Source organism: Symphalangus syndactylus, chromosome 16, assembly GCF_028878055.3.
Source record: "Symphalangus syndactylus isolate Jambi chromosome 16, NHGRI_mSymSyn1-v2.1_pri, whole genome shotgun sequence".
Classification (NCBI taxonomy): domain Eukaryota; kingdom Metazoa; phylum Chordata; class Mammalia; order Primates; family Hylobatidae; genus Symphalangus; species Symphalangus syndactylus.
The window spans coordinates 23,447,759-23,462,569 of NC_072438.2; the positions used below are offsets into that span (position 1 = coordinate 23,447,759).

Genomic DNA, 14,811 nt, shown 5'->3' on the forward strand with positions numbered 1-14,811 from the left:
ACTAGATGTTGCATAGTTTCTAGTTTAAACATTATAAACCATATTTGTACCCATTACAAATTGCAGCTATTAAATAATCTTGAAAATCACATCCCACCTTTAATGATTTGAATCATGGGACAGTACAAAGGGCACCTGAATACATGTTGTAGTACTTAGGTTCTTGGCTCTTTCACTAAACAGCCACATGATCATGGGCAACCTCTTTAACCTTGATGGTAGTCCACGAGAAAACATGTACAAGTACCTAGTCCAATGCTTGGCATATGATATAGGCACTCAACATTTGTTAAAATTGAAGTTTTAACTCATATTAAACAATTTCTATTTTTTAGGAGTTACACACTAAGTTGCAGTACCCTCTTATTTGGCATTTAGATCTGGAAATATTCATTTCATCCAAATGAGACTAAGCAAATCATATACTATCTCAAAACACTGAATCAAATGGAATAGTATAGTGCTCTTTTTAACTCACAGATCACAGGCAAACTATAAATTGAAACAGGAGATCTTTTTAATAGAAAAATGCCACAGCAATTTAATCAAAGTCTGAACAAGGACTTTGCCTGCTGCCACAAATACCATGACAAACTGTGGCATTATGAGAAGCAATTAATGACGAGGATATGATAAATAAAACATGAGTTGGCCAGAATATTTTTACTGATGTCTTCTCATTTGACTTCCTGGTATAAAATGGTCAATTTATCACACCTGTAATCCCAGCACTTTGGGATGCCAATGAGGGCGGATCACCTGAGGTCAGGAGTTCGAGACTAGCCTGACCAACATGGAGAAACCCCGTCTCTACTAAAAATACAAAATTAGCCAGGCGTGGTGGCAGGTGCCTGTAATCCCAGCTACTCAGGAGGTTGTAGGAGGAGAATCGCTTGAACTCAGGAGGTGGAGGTTGCGGTGAGCCAAGATTGCGCCATTGCACTCCAGCCTGGGCAACAAGAGCAGAACTCCATCTCTAAAAAAAAAAAAAAAACAGATGGTCAATTTGACTATCAACTTAATCGAAAAGCCAATGATTGTAACAATTAAAATTTTGGTTAATAAAATTCAATTATTTGTGACTTAATGTGTGAAGGATTTCATCTGCTACTGACAGAAGTATAAAGACAAAAAAAGTATCAGTTGTAAATGGTCAGTTCATTTGTCAAAACACATCTAGTATGGTATTTTCAAATTTAACTTGTAACATTTTAATCAAACTACAAATTACACTTGAACCACATTTTCAAAAATAAAAATAATCAAGAATGATGAAGTAAAAACTGCTCAAGTTCAACTGCTGGAGCTGGGATGTAAAATAAGTGACAAAACAGAGAAAGGTGTTGAGTTTTTAAACAGCAAATTGTGACTTTATTCAAATCACATTCTTTTATTTTTTTTGTAGTTGGTTTTTGTATTGTTCTTTATTTCAAACCAACAGCCAACATCGTACAAGTCACATTCTAAAAAGAAAAAAGAAAGTATAAAAGATTATAATGAAGATAATTTAATATGTGCATTTATCAAATGTGTCAATGGTATTCTTGAAATAAAGGCTTAAAATCTTCAAAATTAAAAAAGCTATTTGGATACAAGATGCTGAACTTACTGACAAAGGAAAAAAATACATTCAAGTTCCCAGACTAATTTCTTAGTTATTGCACTATTGTTAGTGATAAAGCCTTATTATCATCATTAAAGCATATTGTGAGACAGAAAACAACTCACATATTTTCTTCTAACATGTCTGGATATGGTATGTACAACTTTAAATCTCAGCTAATTAATTAAAAACTATACAGAGTGACAACACAGTAGCTCATTTATTTTTTCCACTGCAGAACATTTGGAAGCAATACTATAAGTCTGTACAGACTTCATAATCCACCTTGTTGAAAATAAGCTGCATAACACTTGTAGAGAAATGTAGGAAGATCGGTTAGTACAGGATACACCATGTTGTTTAAATATAACCTGAGACACAAGTGAATTAGATATATAGTTGAGTATTTGTTACTTAACAACAGGGATACATTTTGAGAAATCTGTCACTAGGCGATTGTCACTGCCCAAATATCTGAGCATACTTACACAAACCCAGATACAAACTACATACTTTGGCTATATATATAGCCTCTTGCTCCTAGGCTACAAACCAGTACAGCATATTACTTTACTGTAGGCAATTGTAACACAATGGTGAAGTATTTCTGTATCTAAATGTATCCAAAACTAGGAAAGGTACAGTAAAAATACAGTATTACTTCATGGGACCACCATCATATATGTAGTGTTTTGTTAAAACACAATGCCATTATATATCAAACAGAAATGTATTTTCAGGAATAGAATATCTATTGCTAGATAATATAAATTTTTTTAAATATTGTGCTACTGCATTCCAGCCTTGGCAACAGAGACCTTGTCTCAAAAAAAGAATGCTTTATGATAAAAAATTTCAAACAAACATAAAAGTAGAAAGAATGATAATAAATACTCCCTTTTTACCCAATACTTGGCTTCAATGATCATCAACCCACAGAAAATGTAACAAAACTCTGGCATCCAAAGATAGTCTGCTGATTTCACACTATGAAAAGTTATTTTTATTAAATACTCAATATTACTTGGTCAGTACTTTTTCTCTTATTGAAAAGCAATTACTATTTGGCAAACATTTCCAAAGACATTATCTAAGTAATAATATCACACATTTTACTGATATTTTCAGCATTTTTTATGAACTATATTTATAATTACAGGGATTTCAACATTCCAACTTATCCAAGGGTTCCAAAAGACGTTATTGTTAAAGGGGCGGAAATCACCCTAGGTACTACATGCTCCTGAAATTTTGCAACATATGGAAAAGGACATTATTATAGAAATTTTGAAAGAAATAAAATTAGAGCTACTGTATTGTTATATCTCACTTCCTGACTCAAGCTTATAACAAGCTTTATGGAGGTGTACCTTGAATTGCATGTGCGTATTAACAGTTGATTCCTTTTCATTGCTGAGTAGTATTCTCATATGTGTTCCATTGTATTCTAGTTTATTCACTTGATAGGCACTTTGATTGTTTCTAAATTTTGGTCATTACAAATAGAGCTACAATGGACATTTGTTTTTGCATGAACAAATATTTCATTTTCTCTTGGGTAAATACCTAGGAGTAGAATGGCTAGATCATACGTATGATAGATACATATTTAACTTTACAGGAGTCAAAGTATTTTCCAGTGGTTGCTCCATTTTGCATTCTTCATCCTTGGCAGTATTCTTTGCTCTAGAATCTGCTTTGTCTAATAATACAGAGATTCCAGCTTTAATTGGTGTTACCATCATATCTTTTTTCATCCTTTTAACCTATTTGGGTCTTTACGTTTAAAGTGTGTGCCTTATAAGAGGCATAAAATTGGATCTTGTTTTATCTAATTCAGCAACCTTTAGCTTTTAACTGGGATGCATATAGAGCCAGTGGTTCTCAACTGAAGGCAGTTTTATGTCCCCTGCCCCTTGCCCCCTCCCCCCACAAAAGAAACACTGAGCAATGTCAGGAGTTATTTTTGGTTTTCTTTTATAACCCTTGAAAAAAGGGGAAAAAAAATTCTTAGCCTGCAGGCAGTAAAATAGCAGCTTGAAGACCATGGGTTTCTGGTCCCTAGTGTATTTCTACCTGCCTGACTTAACTTCCTTTAACATTTCTGGTACAACAGATCTACTGATGAATCCTTTCAGCTGTGGTCTGAAAAAGTATGCTGCTTTTGTATTTCAAAGACATTTTCTCTGGGCATAGACTTTTTTTTTTTGAGACTGAGTCTCACTCTGTTGCCCAGGCTGGAGTGCAGTGGCATGATCTCAGCTCACTATAACCTCCACCTCCTGGGTTCAAGTGATTCTCCTGCCTCAGCCTCCTGACTAGCTGGGATTACAGGTGCCCGCCACCACACCCAGCTAATTTTTGTATTTTTAGTAGAGATGGGGTTTCTCCATGTTGGCCAGGCTGGTCACGAACTCCTGACCTCAAGTGATTTGCCAGCTTCAGCCTTCCAAAGTGCTGGGATTACAGGCGTGAGTCACCGCACCTGGCCTGGGCACATAATTTTAGGTTGACAGAGTTTTTCTCTGTTTGGTACTTGAAATATGTTGCTCTACTGGCTTCTCAAATTGTTGCCTATAAGAAATCTAACTTCTTACCTTTGTAACTATTTCCAAGTCACTTGAAAACAGTACCTTTTTGCTCCTAGTCCATTTAAGATTTTATCTTTATCACTGGTATTAAACAATTTGATTATGGTGTACTCTGGTTTGGGTTTAAGAGACAAGGTCTCTCCACGTTGCCCAGGCTGGTCTCAAACACCTGGCCTCAAAGCAATCCTCCTGCCTCACCCTCTCAAAGTGTTGGAATTACAGGCATGAGCCACCACGCCTGGGTGGTGTGGTTTTTTTATGCTTCTTGTGCTTGGAGTTCATATCTTCTGAATCTGTGGGTTTATGGTTTCCATCAAACTTTTAAGCTATCATTTCTTCAAATACTTTGTATGCTCCCTTCCCCTACTCCCATTACACACTAGGGTGCTTAAACTTGTGCACAGCTCACTGATAGACTATCTTTTTGGTGTGACTTTAATTTGTTTCTATTGCTATGTCTTCTTCAAACTCATGAATCTTTTCTTCCACAATGTCCAATCTGCCATTAATCCCACACAGTGTTTTACATTTCACACATTGCAGTTTTCATCTCTAGAAGTTGGATTGACATCTATCTTCCATGTCCCTACTTAACTTTTTGAACATATGAAATACTGTCTGAATTCTAATATGTCACTTTTTATCTCATTATGGGTCCTATTTTCCTGCTTTTCTGCATCCTTGCTAGTTTGGAGATGACATTGTGGATTTTACCTTTCTAGGTGCTAGATGTTTTTGTATCCCTATAAATCTTCTTGAGCTTTGTTCTAGAATTCAGTTAAGCTACTTAGAAACAGTTTGATGCTTTCAGGCCTTGCTTTAAACACTTGTTAGGCAAGACAAGGACAGTGTTCAGTCTAGGGCTAATTGTTTCCCACAGCTGAGGCAAGGCCCATTCTATGTACTCTACCCAGTGCTCCGTGAATGAGGCTTTCCAGTCTGTCTTGTGGAAACAGCCAATATTCCCAGCCATCTCTGAGCATGACACAATTACAGTCATGTATTGCTTAATGACAGAGATATGTTCTGAGGAATGCACCTTTAGGTAATTTCATCATTATGTGACCATCATAGAGTACTTACACAAACCTAGACAGCACAGCCTACTACAGACCTGGGCTATATGGCACTGCCTATAGTTTCTAGGCTACAAACCTGTACGGCATTCAGTTACTGTCCTGAATTTGTTGCACAATGGTATTTTTGTATCTAAACATAGAAAAGGTATAGTAAAAATACAGTATGAAAGATAAAATGGTATACCTGTAAAGCACACTTACCATGAATGGAGCTTGCAGGACTAGAAGTTGTTCTAGGTAAGTCAGTGAGTGGTGAGTGAATGTGAAGGCCTAGGACATTATTATAACACTACTGTAGACTTTATAAACACTGCACACTTAGGCTTAAATACATTAAATTTATTTTTAAAATGTTCTTCTTCAATAGTAACTTTTTATTTTATAAACTTTAAAATTTTTTTAAATTAACTTTTTGACTCTCTTGTAATAACATTTAGCTTAAAATACATGTTGTACAGCTGTACAAAAATATTTTTTATATCCTTATTTTATAAACTTTATTAAAAAAATTTATTTTTACGAGACACAAATATATACACATTAGCCTAGACTTACGCAGGGTCACAATCAACAATATCACTGTCTTCCACTTCCAGATTTTGTCCCTCTGGAAGGTCTTCAAGGGCAATAACATGCACAAAGCTGTCATCTATGATAACAATGCCTTCATCTGTAATACTTTGAAGGATCTGCCTGAAGTTGTTTTACAGTTAACTTTTGAAAATACATATAAGTAGAAAAAGTTTACTCTAAAATAACAATAGGGCAGGTGCAATGGCTCACACCTGTAATCCCAGCAATTTGGGAGGCCGAGGTAGCCGGATTGCTTGAGTCCACAAGTTTGAAACCAGCCTGGACAACATGGCAAAATCCTATCTCTACAAAAAATACAAAAAATTAGCCGGGCATGGTGGCGTGTGCCTGTAGTCCCAGCTACTTGGGAGGCTGAGGTGGGAGGATCACCAGAGCCCAGAAGGTTGAGGCTGCAGTGAGCCAAGATTGCACTACTGTACTCCACCCTGGGCAACATAATGAGACCTCATCTCAAAAAAAAAAAAAGATAAAATAAGGATAAATGTATCAGCAAGACAGTAGACCAGCATCACCACAGACACATAAGACATCATCACTGAGATCTATGACATCACTAGGTTGTAGGAATTTTCCAGCTCCATTATAATCTTATGCAGTCCATCATTGAACAAAATGTCTTTATGTGATCCAAGACTGCACTGTAATATTTTTGGATGATTCTTTCCTTGGCCTCAGGTCATTTCCTCACATGCATGCAGTGATCAATATTTACCTGAAGAATCAGGAGAGATTCATTCCAGATCACTAGAATTCTCTCTCTATGCAGCTCTCTCCCTTCTAGCAAACTCTGGCTGCATTGGTTTCACCAGGCTCCAGGCTCTATCAACAGAGGGATTCCACTAGGCTGCATATGTTCACCTCTCCCTGTACTATGGCTTAGAAATTCTCCCAAGGCAATAAACTGAGGCAATCATAGGACTCACTTTGTTTCCTATTGATCAAGGTTCACTGTCCTTCATTGCCTGATATCCAATATCTTGGAAAACATTGTTTTATATATTTTGTCCATTTTTCATTGTTTCTGGCCTATATCAAACTTTTAACCATTACATGCCAGAACAAAAATTGATGCATTCAAGAAAAATACTGGATAGATTTGTTTTCCAACACTCTGAATCAAAAACTGAGTTATACTTGGTGTCTGAAGAATAGGAAATATTGTAGCTTACTTCTTTGTAAATACTAAAGAATGATTATGAAACATCAAATGCATCGTTCTTTTTTTTTTTTTTTTTAACTCTCTAGCCCTATGTCATAATGATGTATCATTCTTTTGGAGGAAATAGGATTGTTCGTTGTTAAGTAGAATGAATGTAGTACTGCTGTTGGTACTTTTAATTCTTAACCCATAAAAACAAAGAAACAGAGTTAACACTGTACCAGGTATGTGAGAACTGCACTTGAGATCCCAAACTGAAATAAACTCATCACATTAAATAAAATGTCCCCCAATTTTTATTATATTGTATTTATTTGGGATTATTTCTCCATTTTACACTTATATATTAGTGAAATTATATGTAATCATAACTTTTTTCTTACAAAATAAAGTTATTACTCATGAAACTTTCATTTTAATCATAAAACCTTCTTTTCTCCTTATCAACTCATTTCTATCATCTTAGAAGATTATCAACGTTATGGGTTTTTTTATTTTTTTTTTTTTGAGACAGAGTCTCGCTCTGTCGCCCAGGCTAGAGTGCAGTGGTGCAATCTTGGCTTACTGCAAGCTCCGCCTCTCACGTTCACACTATTTTCCTGCCTCAGCCTCCCTAGTAGTTGGGACTACAGGTGCATGCCACCACGCCCGGCTAATTTTTTGTATTTTTAGTAGAGACAGGGTTTCACCGTGTTAGCCAGGATGGTCTCGATCTCCTAACCTTGTGATCCATCTGCCTCAGCCTCCCAAAGTGCTGGGATTACAGGCATGAGCCACTGCGCCTGGTCAGTTATGGCTTTTAATGATAAATTAATTTGTCATATACTTACAATCATTGTTTGCACAAATTCCCATCAGTTCACTAGGAATCATGAAAAAAAAAGCAGTGGGCCTGCCACTACAAAACACTTTATGCATCAAACAGATGAAGCAACTGTAAGGTATTTCTGTGATGTGTAACCAGGCTTGTAGAAGACTTCTCCACATCATTGATTTTTTATGTTAAGTCACATAATTTATAGAGGAAAGCTACCTCCCTCTAGTTTTCACTTTCTATATTTTGTTCCATAATTCATTTTCTTCAAATTAAGATTAATTTATACTTAACATTTATAAGACAAGTAGAAATTAATATGGGAAGCAAAATACTAGTATATAAAAATGAGGTGAATAAGTACCACAAATAAAAATTATTTAGGACTAAATGACCAACTACTATTATAGCCTATAAAGACTTTCTTGCATTGTTCCTATCCTGGATTTACCAGGCTTCAGGCTTAGATTCTATCTAACCCCTCTAACTATTGCTTTCAAACTGAAGTCTTAGCTACCACACAGGCAGTGCAAAAACAGAACCACTCAAGGAGTTGAACCTTCACTATGTCTTAACTTCTCAGTCACAAAACTCCTATTTTTTTTTTTTTTGAAGCAGAGTTTTGCTCTTGCTGCCCAAGTTGCAGTGCAATGGCGCCATCTCAGCTCACTGCAACCTCTGCCTCCCAGGTTCAAGCAATTCTCCTGACTCAGCCTCCCAAGTAGCTGGTATTACTGGTGCCTGCCACCACACCCCATTAATTTTTTGTATTTTTAGTAGAAATGGGGTTTCACCATGTTAACCAAGCTGGTCTCGAACTCCTGACTTCAGATGATCCGCCTGCCTCGGCCTCCCAAAGTGCTGGGATTACAGGCGTGAGCCACCTTGCCCGGATAAAACTCCCGTTCTAGTTGAATAGGTGGAAATGCTATTCCAACTACCTCAAACAGAATTCTTTCTGATCCACAGATATCAAAGATTTATGAGATAAAATTTTTAAAGGAGTGAGAGGTGAAAAAGAGCTCTACTTTTACTATTAAATTAGCTGCCTGACCTTTGGCAAATACTTAACTTTCTGGACCTTAGCTTCTCCATCTAAAACCAGAAAGGAGGTTAGAGGAGATATGACTATAGAGCAACACAGCTTATGGAAATTATATATTATTGCTCTATAATCCCTAATCCATATATATTAGGACACTGTTTCAAAAATATTATTGAAGCCTTTCCCTCCTGATATGATGCAATAGGATGTTTATAAACTACCGCATAAGAAGCATTTTTGCCCTCACGCCCAAGTAGTCAAACCTGAACCTAATCAAGCATCTAAATTTTACTATTAGTTTACAGAAAATAAACATGATAGAATAGGTTGAAAGATTGTATGAGGATGGAAACAGCCAAATCCTGGTTATGGGAAATTCAATCAGACAAATGACCTAATCTCTACAACAAATAAATGTCAACAACAAAAAAAGGGGGACTCTGTTATATATTAAGAGAGACAAGGATATATCAATAAAATGAAATATGTGGACATAGTTTAGCTTCTAATTCAAAGAAACAAGTGTAAAAAACATTTTTTGGCAATAATTATAAAAATCCTAACACTCAATATTAGATATTAGATAAAAATGTGACAGGGTCATACATTTCCTTCACAATAATTCTGGCTGAGAGAACGGTAGAATGTGTGTATATGTGAATGAGTATTACGGGGCGGGGGAGGGGGAGGACTTGATAATGGCTGAAACCAGGAGTTGGGTTGTTGGGTTCATTATGCGATTCTTTACTTTTGTGTATATTTGAACACTTTCAGAATAAATAATTTTAAACTATGATTTTCAGTTCTGTTAAGTACATGTTACCTAATATATCACCAGTCCATGTTAAAGAAATGAAATTCTCAAAGCCAAGAACAAAATCTTAAGAAAACAAAAAGACAAAAAAAGTAATCACGAATGACCCAATACAATTATCTAACAAATGATATTTTCTATATTTATTAAGAAAATAAACCACTGAAAGCATACATGCAATACAACTCCATTTATATTAAGGTCAAAAAGAGGCTTATTTCAGATATACCGCTAGGTAGCCTTAAAACTATAATAAACTCTGAAGACAAGCAAGGTAATAGATAACACAAAATTCAAGATGATGGTTTCCTCTGGGAAGGAGGGGAAATATATTCACAAAGGAACACAAGAGGCTTAAAAGATAACTTTATGTTATGTTTCTTAATTTGGATGCTGGGTATATATGTTTATCTTATTACTCTTCTGTGGTATAATAAAAAATATATTTATTCTTTGTCCTTGGTTCCTGGAAGAAAGCTCCTAAAACCCTCGGAATTTCCTGATAGGAGGTGTCTTTTATACTTCATAATATATCCCTTTCAATTACACCTGAGTTAATGTTAATGAGGTGACTCATAGGGGTTGGGAGATAGGGACCCTAGGTACCTTCAGGATGGAGGCTGGTTACCAGAAAAACCAACTAGGTGTTTATAGGATTGAAACTTTTAGCTCATCTCACTATCTCTGACAAGCGGAGAAGAACTGGAGACTGAGTTCAAATAAGTGACTAGTGATTAATGATTAATGAATCATGTCTGATCAATGAAACCTCATATAAAAACTTTGAAATGATCTGGCTCAAGGGGCTTCCAAACACATTAATGTGCTGGGAGGGTGGCACAGAGAGGGCATGAAAGTTTTGCACCTTCTGTCCTCTATACCTTCCCCTATGTGTCTCTTCCATTTGGCTGTTCCCAAGTTCTATCCTTTACACAAAAACTGTGGTAGTAAATATAGTGGTTTCCTAAGTTCTGTGAGTCATTCTAGCAAATTATCAAACTTGGGGGGTAGGTCATGGGAATGCCCAAATACGGAGTCAGCCTGGAAGAAGTCCAAGTAGGTTGGGAATACCTGAGACTTGTGGCTGGCATCTGAAATGGAGGCAGTCTTGTGGGACTGAGCACTTAACCTGTGGCAACTGTGCTAACTTCAGGCAATTAGTAACAAAATTGAATTGCCTTGTAAGACATTCAGCTGGTGTCAGGGAATTGCTATTGGAATGATGTATTATTAAATGGGCGGGTGGGTGTGTTTCATACATACTTTCTTTTCTCATAAATTATATATTTAATAGGAATAATTCAACTACTGTGAATTTAAAAATCAAACAAAAAACTATGAAGTTGCACATACTTTTAACTTATGGGACAAGTCATTATTCATAGGTGTTAAGTCTCAAAAGAGGCAGGATTGCCTGGATTCTCTCATTTGCAATTTTATCTTTCAATCTAATAAGAATGGCTTCATTAATTTTTTACACAAAACATTATCAATCTGGGCATTTTCTGGCTTATTTCCCAATAACTTACTCAGAATTTGGCACATCAAAAACTTCATTGCTGTTTACCTCAGTACTGAAACAAAAACAAATGAAAACTTATTCCCAAGTGGCATTATAACAACCACTTGATTTTCCCCAAGTGAAGACTTTAATAACTCAAAGGGGTTACAATTCATGCAAACGAAGAAAAGCTACAATGCTACTTGCATGCATAGGTATACTAAATATACATTTACGTAGTCTCAAAATTGTCCCTGTCTGAAATATTTGCTAAATAACAAGAATGCAACAACTCTTTGACCAAAAAAATGATCTTTTGCATTCCTTCCTAGGTAGAGCATTAATTTAAGTGTATTTACCTAAAATTGGTTTCTTATAATTTTAAATGTAAGCTACTATTACCTAACAAATTAGCTTTTAATTATAAGCTTATTATTTTAGCCTACAGAAAAATATTTATAAGGTCATTTTGTTTGAAATGTCACTGTCTTCATTTTTCTCATTATCTTCTGTTTGGTGAAATGATGTAATAAACTGCTGCAAATTCTGTTTCTCACTCTACTGTTGGTTCATATTTGCAGATCATCATAGCTTAATTGATATAATGAACAAATGCCTCTTAAAAAACTTTTACTGGTCAGCAGAAATAAAAAACAAACCCTTCACAAACTACATTGATAATAGCCTCTGTCCCTAGCACTATCATAATTCTCAAAAATCTTAACAATTTTTCACCTAACTAAAATCTCTTTTTTTTTTTTTTGAGACGGAGGCTCACTCTCACCAGGCTGGAATGCAGCGGCGTGATCTCGGCTCACTGCAACCTCCGCCTCCTGGGTTCAAGGGATTCTCCTGCCTCAGCCTCCTGAGTAGCTGGGATTACAGGCACGTGCCACCACACCCAGCTAATTTTTGTATTTTTAGTAGAGACAGGGTTTCACCATGTTGGTCAGGATCTCCTGATCTCATGATCTGCCCGCTTCCGCCTCTCAAAGTGCTGGGATTACAGGCATGAGCCACCTTGTCGGGCTAAAATATCTACTCTTTAACAAGTATTAATTATCCATCCAGTAGAAAAAACTGAGGAAAATAAACCTGAGTAATATTTACCCAAGTCTCTTGTTTTTGAATTGCTTCTGTCATGGAGCAAGGCAGCACAGATTTTGATCACAAGAGATTTTGATTTTTCTAAATATCCTTGAATCTATCTAGAGAAATGTGCTAAAGGTACAGTTCAGGAACAAAAAAAAAAAAAAAGAAAGAAAAAAACCAACACCCAATGGTCCCAATTCAACACTGCTTTTTAAAATTAAGCCTTCCTATCACACAACAATTTATTTTTGTTATACATTTTATCATTCTAACTCATATTCCCAAACTTTTCAGGATTTTACTTATCTATCAAAAAATCCCAATTATATTCCTGTTCTTTCCAATCCCCCTAAAAAAAAAAAAAAAAAAAAAAAGCAGTATCTCTCATTTTCTTCTCTGCTGATAGGAGTGTAAAATGGATCACTCTATGAAGGGCAATTGTAAATATCTATCATATTTGCAAACATATTTCCTCTTGGATCCAGCAATTCTTTTCAGAATCTGACAGTTACCCCTGCAAATGTAGAAATGACATGTATTCACTGAAGAGTTGTTTCTAATATCTGAAGACTGGAAACAACACCAAGTGTCCACCTACGCGTGATTTACTCTATAAACTGGAGTGTATCTACAAAATGGAGTATGTGACAGGAAAAAATAAGTTTAATTGAATACTGATAAGGAGGAATATCCAGAATATACAGTAAAACAGAAAAAAAAAAAACATGAACAATGCAGAAAATATTGAAGGAGAGACCGAGTGAAATAAGACTGTATATTCTCATCCGCTTGTATCTCTGCGTGAATACCGGAAGGATAAACAAGAAACTAATTTAAAATGATTACCCGTGAAGACTATTAGGAATGGTACTGGATAGGGACTAGGGAGGAAGTGTTTCTCGCTGCATTTCTTTTCATGTAGTTTGAGCCATGTAAAAGAAATATTTGCTAATCAAAAAACAGCTTTAAAAATCTAGTGGGAGAGGCTGGGTGCAGTGGCTCACCCCTGTAATCCCAGCACTTTGGGAGGCCCAGGTGGGTGGATCACCTGAGGTCAGGAGTTCGAGACCAGCCTGGTCAACATGGTGAAACCTCGTCTCTACTAAAAATACAAAAATTAACCGGGCCTGGTGGCGGGTGCCTGTAATCCCAGCTACTCGGGAGGTTGTGGCAGGGGAATCGCTTGAACCGGGAGGTGGAGGTTGCAGTGAGCCGAGGGTGCGCCACTGCACAACAGCCTGGGTGAGAGAGTGAGACTCCGTCTCAAAAATAAAAAAAAAAAAATCCAGTTGGATAATCAAAAATTTTTAAAAATTTGACTGTGTAATCCTACAAGAAGTAAGTAGCTTGAGGAAGAGAAATGCTGATGAAGTCGCATTAAGTTTCAGAGTTGAAATTCAAGCTTCTGGTGGCCGGGCGCGGTGGCTCACGCTTGTAATCCCAGCACTTTGGGAGGCCGAGGCGGGCGGATCACGAGGTCAGGAGATCGAGACCATCCTGGCTAACACGGTGAAACCCCGTCTCTACTAAAAATACAAAAAATTAGCCGGGCGTGTTGGCGGGTGTCTGTTGTCCCAGCTACTCGGGAGGCTGAGGCAGGAGAATGGCGTGAACCCGGGAGGCGGAGCTTGCAGTGAGCCGAGATCGCGCCCCTGCACTCCAGCCTGGGCGACAGAGCGAGACTCTGTCTCAAAAAAAAAAAAAAGAAATTCAAGCTTCTGTATCTAACATTTGTTTCCCTGTTTCTTTAAGGTAGAATTAAAAAAACTATATATGACATATATATGTCAAACCAAAAAATAAAGGAGTATATATTATATATATAAGAATATATATATTGTCCTTTATATATTTTTTTATTTATATATATCAACCAGAAAAATATTTGGTTTGTGACAAAGATGCACTTATTTGCACGAACCTATCTTGTTAATGATCAAGAAGTGTGGTTTGTTACAATCATTAGAGGACAGAAATATACATACATATTTAAATCTATTTAATGAAATGCAGGTTTATGTTAAAAATCAATGATCTGCTAACCTAGAGTCGCACAGGAATACTATGATTATTAAACACAACGCGATTCTCTAAATAAGTAAACAGGTGAAATGATATCAAAGTTCCAAATTCTCTAATTCTTCCACAAAGACTATGAAAATCACCTTGGAGTGTATGAACCAGCGTCCTGGCCCCGCCAGGTCGGGGCTGGGGCGGGCGCGGGCCGGGAGCGCTTACCCCGTGGCAGGAGCGATTCAGCGCCACCACCAGCTTCGCCTGGTTGTGGTGTGGCTGCTGCGCCAACCGAAAGGCCTCCTTAATCCGCAGCAGTCTCTTTTCGCTCCCATGGCTCTGGGACTCTGTCCGGACTAGCCCTGTCCGCGCTGGGCTACAGCCGGCCCGCCCACCAGCTCAGAGGCAGAGTTCTCCGCGGCGTCTCCTCGGGTTTCTTGTCAGAGGGCCCCAAGCGTCTAGGGAGTCGTTACCGCCCTGGCATTCAAATAACTCCCGCGAGAGGC

At 37.1% G+C, this 14,811-nt stretch overlaps 1 long non-coding RNA gene across 1 annotated transcript; it reads right to left on the minus strand.

Annotated features, from left to right (window-relative positions):
- Nucleotides 1–499: 499 nt before the first annotated feature.
- On the minus strand, nucleotides 500–14,804 carry LOC129464968 (uncharacterized). The gene is made up of 2 exons (XR_008651814.2): nucleotides 14,531–14,804; nucleotides 500–976 (listed from the first exon to the last, which is right to left on the minus strand). It is a non-coding gene; the product is annotated as an uncharacterized lncRNA (long non-coding RNA).
- Nucleotides 14,805–14,811: the final 7 nt, after the last annotated feature.